Source organism: Notamacropus eugenii, chromosome 1 (genome assembly GCF_028372415.1).
Source record: "Notamacropus eugenii isolate mMacEug1 chromosome 1, mMacEug1.pri_v2, whole genome shotgun sequence".
In the NCBI taxonomy this organism is placed as follows: domain Eukaryota; kingdom Metazoa; phylum Chordata; class Mammalia; order Diprotodontia; family Macropodidae; genus Notamacropus; species Notamacropus eugenii.
In genome coordinates this window covers 96,928,476-96,937,801 of record NC_092872.1, presented here as the reverse complement: position 1 = coordinate 96,937,801, position 9,326 = coordinate 96,928,476, and the positions used below count along the sequence as shown (strand labels likewise).

Genomic DNA, 9,326 nt, shown 5'->3' with positions numbered 1-9,326 from the left:
TGAAAGCCCTCTATTTCATTGAAAGATCATTTTTTCCCCTGAAGTATTATACTCAGTTTTGCTGGGTAGGTGATTCTTGGTTTTAGTCCTAGTTCCTTTGACTTCTGGAATATCCTATTCCACACCCTTCAATCACTTAATGTAGAAGCTGCTAGATCTTGTGTTATCCTGTTTGTATTTCCCCAATACTTGAATTGTTTCTTTCTAGCTGCTTGCAATATTTTCTCCTTGACCTGGGAACTCTGGAATTTGGCCACAATGTTCCTAGGAGGTTCTCTTTTTGGATCTCTTTCAGGCGGTGATCTGTGGATTCCTTGAATACTTATTTTGCCCTCTGATTCTAGAATCTCAGGGCAGTTTTCCTTGATCATTTCATGAAAGATGATGTCTAGGCTCTTTTTTTGATCATAGCTTTCAGGTAGGCCCATAATTTTTAAATTGTCTCTCCTGGATCTATTCTCCAGGTCAGTTGTTTTTCCTATGAGATATTTCACATTATCTTCCATTTTTTCATTCTTTTGGTTTTGTTTTGTGATTTCTTGGTTTCTCATAAAATCATTAGCCTCCATCTGTTCCATTCTAATTTTGAAAGAACTATTTTCTTCAGTGAGCTTTTGAATCTCCTTTTCCATTTGGCTAATTCTGCTTTTTAAAGCCTTCTTCTCCTCATTGGCTTTTTGAACCTCTTTTGCCAATTGAGTTAGCCTGTTTTTCAAGGTGTTATTTTCTTCAGCATTTTTTTGGGTCTCCTTTAGCAGGGTGTTTACTTGTTTTTCATGCTTTGCTTGCATGTCACTCATTTCTCTTCCCAGTTTTTCCTTCACCTCTCTAACTTGATTTTCAAAATCCTTTTTGAGCTCTTCCATGGCCTGAGCCCATTGAGTGGGCTGGGATACAGAAGCCTTGACTTCTGTGTGTTTCCCTGATGGTAAGCATTGTTCTTCCTCATCAGAAAGGGAGGGAGGAAATGCCTGTTCACCAAGAAAGTAACCTTCTATAGTCTTATTTTTTTTCCCCTTTTCTAGACATTTTCCCAGCCAGTGACTTGACTTCTGAGTGTCCTCTCCACCCCCACTTGGCCTCCAGATCCTCCCAGCCAGCGCTTGGGGTCTGAGATTCAAATGCTGCTTCCCAGCCTCAGGGCTTTGGGAGGGGGAAGGGCTGCTATTCAGTGTGAGATTAAGTTCAGGTGCTCAGGTGGGGGCAGGGCTGCCTCTCAGGCTCAGTTCCCTCAGGGGGTTTATGCAGAGACCTTCAACAACGGATCCGGGGTCCTGCCTGCTTGGGGAGCCCTAGTCTGCTCCTGCCTCCGCTGCTGCCTCCCAAGGGGGCCTGAGTTATGGAGGCACCCCACACCCCTCTCTACCTGCCAAAGAGACCCTCTCACTGACCCCCATCACCTGTGGGTGGAGGGACCTGTGCAGCCGCTGGAGATTCTGTCCCTGAAGCCTGCTCGGATCCTTTCCATGCTGCACCACACCGCCAAGGCAGGGTTGGGCTCTGTTCCGGGTCCGGGGTATGAGGGACCTTTTGCGAGAGGTTTTCAGGCTCTCTGGAGCAGAAATCTCCTTCACTCCGTTGTTCTGTGGCTTCTATTGCTCCAGAATTCGCCAGTGGTTCTTTTTTTACAGATATTTTATGGGCAGTGGGTTCAAAGGTAGCGTATGTGCGTCTTTCTACTCCGCCATCTTGGCTCCGCCCCCCCAGTTTTTGTTAATTGTAAAAAATTAATAATCCTCATTGGGGGAGGAGCCAAGATGGTGGAGTAGAAAGATACACAGACGCTGAGCTTTTACCCCACAACCCATAAAATACCTGTAAAGAAGAACTCTCAACAAATTCTAGAGCACCAGAAGCCACAGAACAATGGAGCAGAGGAGATTTCTGTTCCAAAGAGACCTGAAAAACCGACCAGAAAGTTCTATTATGCACCAGACGAGGAGCAGAGCCCAGCCTTGCCTTGACCACACAGCACCGAGAGGAGCAGATACAAGCAGGCTTCAGGCGCAGAATCTCCAGTGGCAGCACAGATCCCTCAACCCACAGGCATCAAAGGTCAGTGAGAGGCTCTTTTCGACTGGCCGAGAGGGGAGCGGGGTATCCCCATAACTCAGGCCCCCTCAGGGGGCAGCAACAGAGGCAGCAGCAGAGGCAGCAGCAGACAAGGGCTCCCAAAGCAGGCAGTGGCCCAAGTCCATTATTGAAGGTCTCATCATAAACCCCCTGAGGGAACTGAACCTAGTATGGCGGCCCTGCCCCCACCTAGGCAGCTGAACTTAATCTCACACTGAATAGCAGCCCCACCCCGCCAAAAGCTCCTAAGACTTGGGAGCAGCATTTGCATCTCAGCTCCCAAGCACTAGCTAGGCAGAACTGGAGGTGAGATGGGTGTGGAGAGGACACTCAGAAGTCAAATAACTGGCTGGGAAAATGCCCAGAAAAGGGAAAAAAAATAAGACCATAGAAGGTTACTTTCTTGGGGAACAGGTGTCTCCTCCCGTCCTTTCTGATGAGGAAGAACAAGGCATACTATCAGAGGAAGTCAAGGCCTCTGCCTTCAAAGGGAACTTATAATGGGCTCAGGCAATAGAAGACCTTAAAAAACAAGTTAGTAACTTACTAAAGGAAAACCAAAAAAATGCTGAGGAAAATAACTGCTTTAAAAAGAGGCTAACTCAATTGGAAAAAGAGGTCCAAAAAGCCAATGAGGAGAAGGAGGTTTTAAAAAGCAGAATTAGCCAAATGGAGGAGAAGGTTCAAAAGCTCACTGAACAAAATAATTCATTGAAAGAGAGAAGTGAGTTCAGGGAAACGAATGACTATGAGTTAAACCAAGGAGTTAGTAAACAAAACCAAAAATTTGAAAAAAACAGAAAATAATGAACTCATTGGAAAAACAATTGATCTCGAAAATAGATCCAGGAGAAATAATTTAAAAATTATTGGACTACCTGAAAGCCATGTTAAAAAAAAGAGTCTAGACATTATCTTCCATGAAATTATCAAGGAAAACTGCCCTGATGTTATAGAATCAGAGGGCAAAATGGATATTGAAAGAATTCATCGATCACCTCCTGAAGGAGACCCGAACAGAGAAACTCCTAGGAATATTGTGGCCAAATTGCAGAGTTCCCAGATCAAGGAGAAAATACTGCAAGCATCTAGAAAGAAACAATTTGAGTACTGTGGAAATACAATCAGGATAACACAGGATCTGACAGCTTCAACATTAAGGGACTGAAGGGCTTGGAGTGGGATATTTCAGAAGTCAAAGGAACTGGGATTGAAGCCAAGAATCACCTACCCAGCAAATCTGAATATAATACTTCAAAGGAAAAATTGGTCATTCAGTGATATAGTTGAATTTGAAGATTTCATGTTGAGGAAAAGACCAGATCTGTATTTAAAAATCTGACTTCCCAAGACAAGAAACAAGAGAAGCATGAAAAGGTAAACAGAAAAGAAAAATCATAAAAGACTCTCTAAAGCTGAACTGTTTACATTACTACATGGAAAGAAAGTATTTTTAACTCTTGAATCTTTTCTCAGTATTTGGGTAGTTGGAGAGATTGTACATACACATACACACACATACACATAGATAGATAGAGAATACAGGGTGTGTTATATTAGAAGAGATGATATCCACATACACACACACACAAAAAAATAAAATAAAAATTAAGGGGTGAAGGGGGAAAATTCCGGGAAGAGAAAGGGAGTAAAGGAATGGGGCACTCATAAAAGAGATAAGAAAAATCTTATTCAATGGAGGAGATAAGGGAGAAGGGGGGGGGGAATAAAGCTACTCTCCCCACATGTGGCTGAAGGAGTGAATAACATGCTCACTAAATTTGATATGAAAATTTACATACACCACAGGAAAGTAGGAGAGGAGGTGACAAGTGGAGTAAGGGGAATGTTAGAAGGGAGAAAGGAGTCACTAGAAATAAATACTTTTGAGAAGGGACAAGGTCAATTGTAGGGGGGAAAAATAAGGGGGGACAGGGTAGGTCAGAGGGCAATATAATTAGTTCTACACAACATGATTACTATGGAAGCCTTTTGCAAAACAACACATATTTAGTCTGTATTGAATTACTTGCCTTCTCAGTGGGGCTGGGGGGAGGGGAGAGAAGTTGGAATACAAAGTATTAGCAACAAATGATGAGAATTTTTCATCATATATAATCAGGAAATAAGAACTACAGGGATAGGGGTATGGAAATTTATCTTGCCCTGCAAGAAAAGAGAGAAGATGGGGATAGGAGAGGGGTGGGATGTGATGGAGGGGAGGGTACATTGAGGGAAGGAGTAATCAGAATGCAAGGTATTAGGAAACAGGGGGAGGGGAGTGATGGGGAGAAAAATTGGACATGTTACAAAGTGAGGTAAAAGCAATTAGTATTAAAACAATAGACTGAATTAATTACTGAGAATAAATCAATGACATCTTTAGTTTGGAGAAAAGAATTTCAGTCCAAATTTCCTAGAGGAAGATAACCTTAGGTAAAATTTGGCATTGATGGAAAACTCAAGGTTTTAATGGTAAATTTGATTTTATGACTGCCATTTAATCAGGAACTTGAACATGTATAGAAAGACATGTAAGCCACTTAAGACTTGCCTCAAAAGATGTTCCTTAGCCAAAGTGAAACTATAATCATATTTGAAACCTGGTTATTGGAACTTGTCATTTTTAGATGCTATGGGACTATTAAGTGACTGTCCTTCTTAGTCTAACTCTATGGGAAGCAAGAAAGGCGATCTGAGCCTCCAATACATGATGCCAGTAAGCTGATGAGATGCTGGTATGAAGTGCATAGGTGATCTCAGGGGAAGGATGGGACAGCAGCTGTTCAGCATGGGCTGAGGTGGGATTCTCCTGACTCAATTTCCCCACTGATACCTGGCAGACTTTAAGCCTGACTGAATGCAAGTGGATAATCTAATCCCACCTGGAGTTGACATGAAGTTGGGGAGATATTGTATTCCTGGAATGTCCTTACTATTGGTGGCAATTTCCTATAGTCAAAAGGTTTGTAAGCTTAATACCAGATCTATTCAATTATAGATTATGGGTAGGGGAACATCCGAGGTTGTCTAAAATTAAGCTATTAGGCATACAACTTTAGACCAGCAACATTAAGTTAGGGTCCTTTTATTCTTAGCAATACTGTGGAGACAATTAGGTCAAGATCTTGTGAAGTTAGCAACATAAATACTATCTGTGTCTCGGTTAGTGTTTAAAAAAAAATTCTTTTGTGATCCATGTTGTAAATGCTTTAAAAAGATGTATCACCTGAACAAAAGCTTGAATTGCTTTATTGGTTATAAACTGCCTTAAAAATAAATAAATGAATAATATTAATTTAGTTTAAAAAAAATAAAAGGAGGGGGTTGTACTAGATGATTTCCATGGCATCTTCTACATCTATGGTCCTTTGGATAGGTGACTATTAGTGCCATGAGAGATATACAAGATAACTATTAGTGAAATTCTACCATTCCCCATTAGTCATACTTCCCCCCACTTATTTTCCTCTGTCTCATTCTCCAAGCTTTCCTTCCCTTTCCCCTCCTCCCTCTCTCAAATTTCCTATTGCTTCTTATCCTATGCTCATGCCTTTGGCCTCCTATTGGACCCTGTTGACATAATAACAACATTAATCATTGGCATTTATATAGTTTTTAAAAGCTTACATGGCACCTTATAAACATTTTCTTATCTGATTCCCATAATAGCAAATTGTAGTCAAAAGGACACTGAACTTGGAGTCCCAGGATCTGGGACTGAATTCTAGCTATACCATACTCCTTGTGTGGTTATCTGCAAGTCACTTCACCTTTTTGGCACCTCATTTTCTTCATGTTCCTACTCTGGTGGTTAGTAGACTGAATGGCCTCCAGTTTAGGTCCAAAAGGGCCTACCTACATGGTTCTTTTCAGCTCTGTATCTATGATACTATAAGTAACTTTATGAAGTAGTCATACAAGTCCTTTTCAACTAGTGCTAAACCTTGAAACTAAAAGATAATTCAAACCCTTGATCTATGTTTGGTGTCTCAATATCTAGATTCATTCCAGCATTCAAGTGACTAAAAGAAATTGACCTAACAGGTTTACATGAACTGAGGACAGGGAATTAGTAGTTCCTGGAGACTTGACATATTAGTGACTAGTTTAGTGTGGATATTGACTCAACTTTAGCCCTATTACAGTCCAGAACTCTCAAGTTCAGGGGATCCACTGGCCTCCACCTCCCCTGAAAGAAGCCTTTTTAATGTGTTCTTCCCTAGAAGCCTTTTCAATGTGTTCTTCCCTTAGAATGTAAATTCCTAAGGGCAAGGAGTCCTGTTTGCTTAAATTTCTATCCTTAACACAGTGCCAGACATATAGTAGCTTTTAATTATTTTTATTGATATCTTTTGTTTTATAGATTACACAGAATTTCTCTTAGCATCCCTCTACTCTCATTCCCAGAGAGCCATTCCATATTTTAAAGAAAAAAAAATAAAGAGGAAGGAGAGGAAAAAAAACAGCAAAATTGAGATATAGATATAGATGTAGATATATGTATGTATGCATATAAACATATTTGTATATAATGTATACAATGAAAAAGTCTGAAAATCTAAGCAATGTACCACATCTATGGATCTCCCATCACTGCAAAGAAGTAGAGTGGGAGATGCCTTCTCATATTTCTTTTTTGAGGCTCTATTTGTCCTTTACAAATCTGCAATGTTCATTTTTCAGTGTTTTATGGTTTTTCTTTTCATTTATGTTGTTGAAGTACTTTATTCTGCATCATATTGTGTAATCTTTCCAATGTTCTCTGCATTTATAATATTTATAATCAAAATTATTCATTTTGCATTTTGTAATGTTCTCTATCTCTTAATTGGTCATGAATTCCCTTCCCCATAGATCTGAAAGGTAGACTATTCCTTGCTCTTCTAATCTGCTTCTGGTGTCACCCTTTATGTATAAATCATGGACTCGTTGTGATCTTATCTTGGTACCTGGTGTGAGATGTGAGTCTGTACCTAGTTTGTATCCTATTGTTTTCCAGTTTTCCTAGCAGTTTTTGTCAAATGGAGAGTTCTTATGCCAAAGACTGAGGTTTTGGGGTTTATCAGACACTATGATACTCTAGTCATTGACTACTGTGTCTTGTGAACCTAGTGTATTCCACTGATCTACCATTCTGTTTCTTAGTCAATACCAGATAGTTTTGATGATTACTATTTTATAATATAGTTTGAGATCTGCTATTGCTAGGCTACCTTCTTTTGGATTTTCTGTCATTAATTCCCTTGATGTCCTTGACTTTTTGTTCTTCCATATTAATTTTGTTTTTTATTTTTCCTAGTTCTGTTGAATATTTTTTTGGTAGTTTGATTGGTATGGCATTGAATAAGTGAATTAGTTAATGCAGAATTATAATATTTAATATATTGGCTTGGCCTCCCCATGAGCAATTGATATTTTTCTAGTTGTTTACATCTGACTTTATTTGTGTGAAAAGTATTTTGTAATTGTGCTCATATAGTTTCCAGATTTGTCTTGGCAGGTAAACTCTCAAATATTTTATATTATTTATAGTTATTTTAAATGGAATTTCTTTTTTTAACTCTTGCTTTGGGCTTTGCCACATTAAGAAATGCTTATAATTTATGTGGGTTTATCTTATATCCTATAACATTGCTAAAGTTGTTAATTATTTCAAGTAGTTTTTAAGTTGATTCTCTAGGGTTCTCTAAATATACCATCATATCATCTGTAAAGAGTCATAACTTTGTTTCCTCATTGCCTAGTCTAATTCCTTTGATTTCTTTTTCTTCTCTTATTGCTATAGCTAATATTTCTAGTACTATATTGAATAATAGTGCTGATAGTGGGCATACTTGCTTTACCCCTGATCTCATTGGGAAGACTTTTAGTTTATACTTATTAAAGATGATGCTTACTGATGGTTTTAGATAGATACTGCTTATATTTTAAGAAACAATCCCTTTATTCTTATGCTCTCTCATTTTTTTTGGTTAAAAGCTTTTTCAGCATCTATTGAGATAATCATATTATTTCTGTTGGTTTTGTTATTGATATGGTCAATTATGTTGATAGTTTTCCTAATATTGGACCAACTCTGCATTCCTGGTACAAATATGACCTGTTCGTAGTGTATGTTCCTTGTGATATATTGCTTTAATCGCCTTGATGGTATTTTGTTCAAAATTTTTACATCTATATTCAGTAGCGAAATGTTTGGTAGGACTCCTGCTTCACGTATTCTTCCAAATAGTTTATATAGTATTGGAATTAATAGTTCTTTGAATGTTTGGTAGAATTCACTTGTGAACCCATCATGTCCTGGGTTCTTTTCATTAATGGCTTGTTCACTTTCTTTCTCTAAGATGGGATTACTTAGGCATTCTATTTTCTGATCTGTTACTCTGGGTGATTTATATTTTTATAAATATTCATCAATTCTGCTCAGAATGTCACATTTATTGACATATAATTTGGCAAAATATTTCCTAATGATTCCTTTAACTTCTTCTTCATTAGCTGTGATTTCACCCTTTTCATCTTTGATACTGGATATTAGGATTTCTTTTTTTTTTAATCAAACTAACTAATAGCTTATCTATCTTATTTTTTTCTTCATAAAAACAGCTCCTGGATTTTTTTATTGGTTCAATAAATTTGTTTTGTTTTGTTTTTACTTTCAATCTTATTAATCCCACCTTGATTTTCAGGATTTCCAATTTGGTGCTCAATTGGGGATTTTTAATTTGTTCTTTTTCTAGTTTTTTTTTTAGTTGTATGCCCAATTCATTGATTTGTTCTTTTTCTATTTTGTTGATGTAAGAATTTAGATAAATAAATTTCCCCCTAAATACTGCTTTGGCTGTATCCTGTTGGGGGTGTAACCTCAGTTCCATGTGGACAGTCTCGGGCGGGTAAAGGTGAGAACTTCTAAACCTTAGAGTTCTCATGAGGCCCCCCAGGGAACAGCAGGGAATTGAGGTGTGAGACCTAGCTATCTCGTGAATTTCCACCTCTTCCCGTGAGAAAAGTGATGGGAGAGAGCATCCCCGCCCTTGAGATTGGCCCGGGTCTGAGCACACCTATTGTTATCTAACAGGCACGGTATTCAGGTGCAAACTATGTGGCAGGAGAGCTTAAGTAGGGTCAGGAAAGCCTGAAGGCGCTCTTAGCACTGAGGGGCCCTTACAGGACAGAAGGCCCCTCTTCCTTCTCTCCTCTCTTTTTTCTTCCCTCTCCCCTCTCTCCCCACTTCCACTTCTGCTTTCATT

At 38.9% G+C, this 9,326-nt stretch overlaps 1 long non-coding RNA gene across 1 annotated transcript in view; it reads left to right on the top strand.

Annotated features, from left to right (window-relative positions):
* Window positions 1-1,932: 1,932 nt before the first annotated feature.
* Window positions 1,933-9,326, top strand: part of LOC140523470 (uncharacterized) — a 75,422-nt gene continuing 68,028 nt past the window's right edge. The window contains exon 1 of the long non-coding RNA XR_011973411.1: window positions 1,933-2,055. This is a non-coding gene — a long non-coding RNA (uncharacterized lncRNA). The remainder of the gene's footprint in view (window positions 2,056-9,326) is intronic.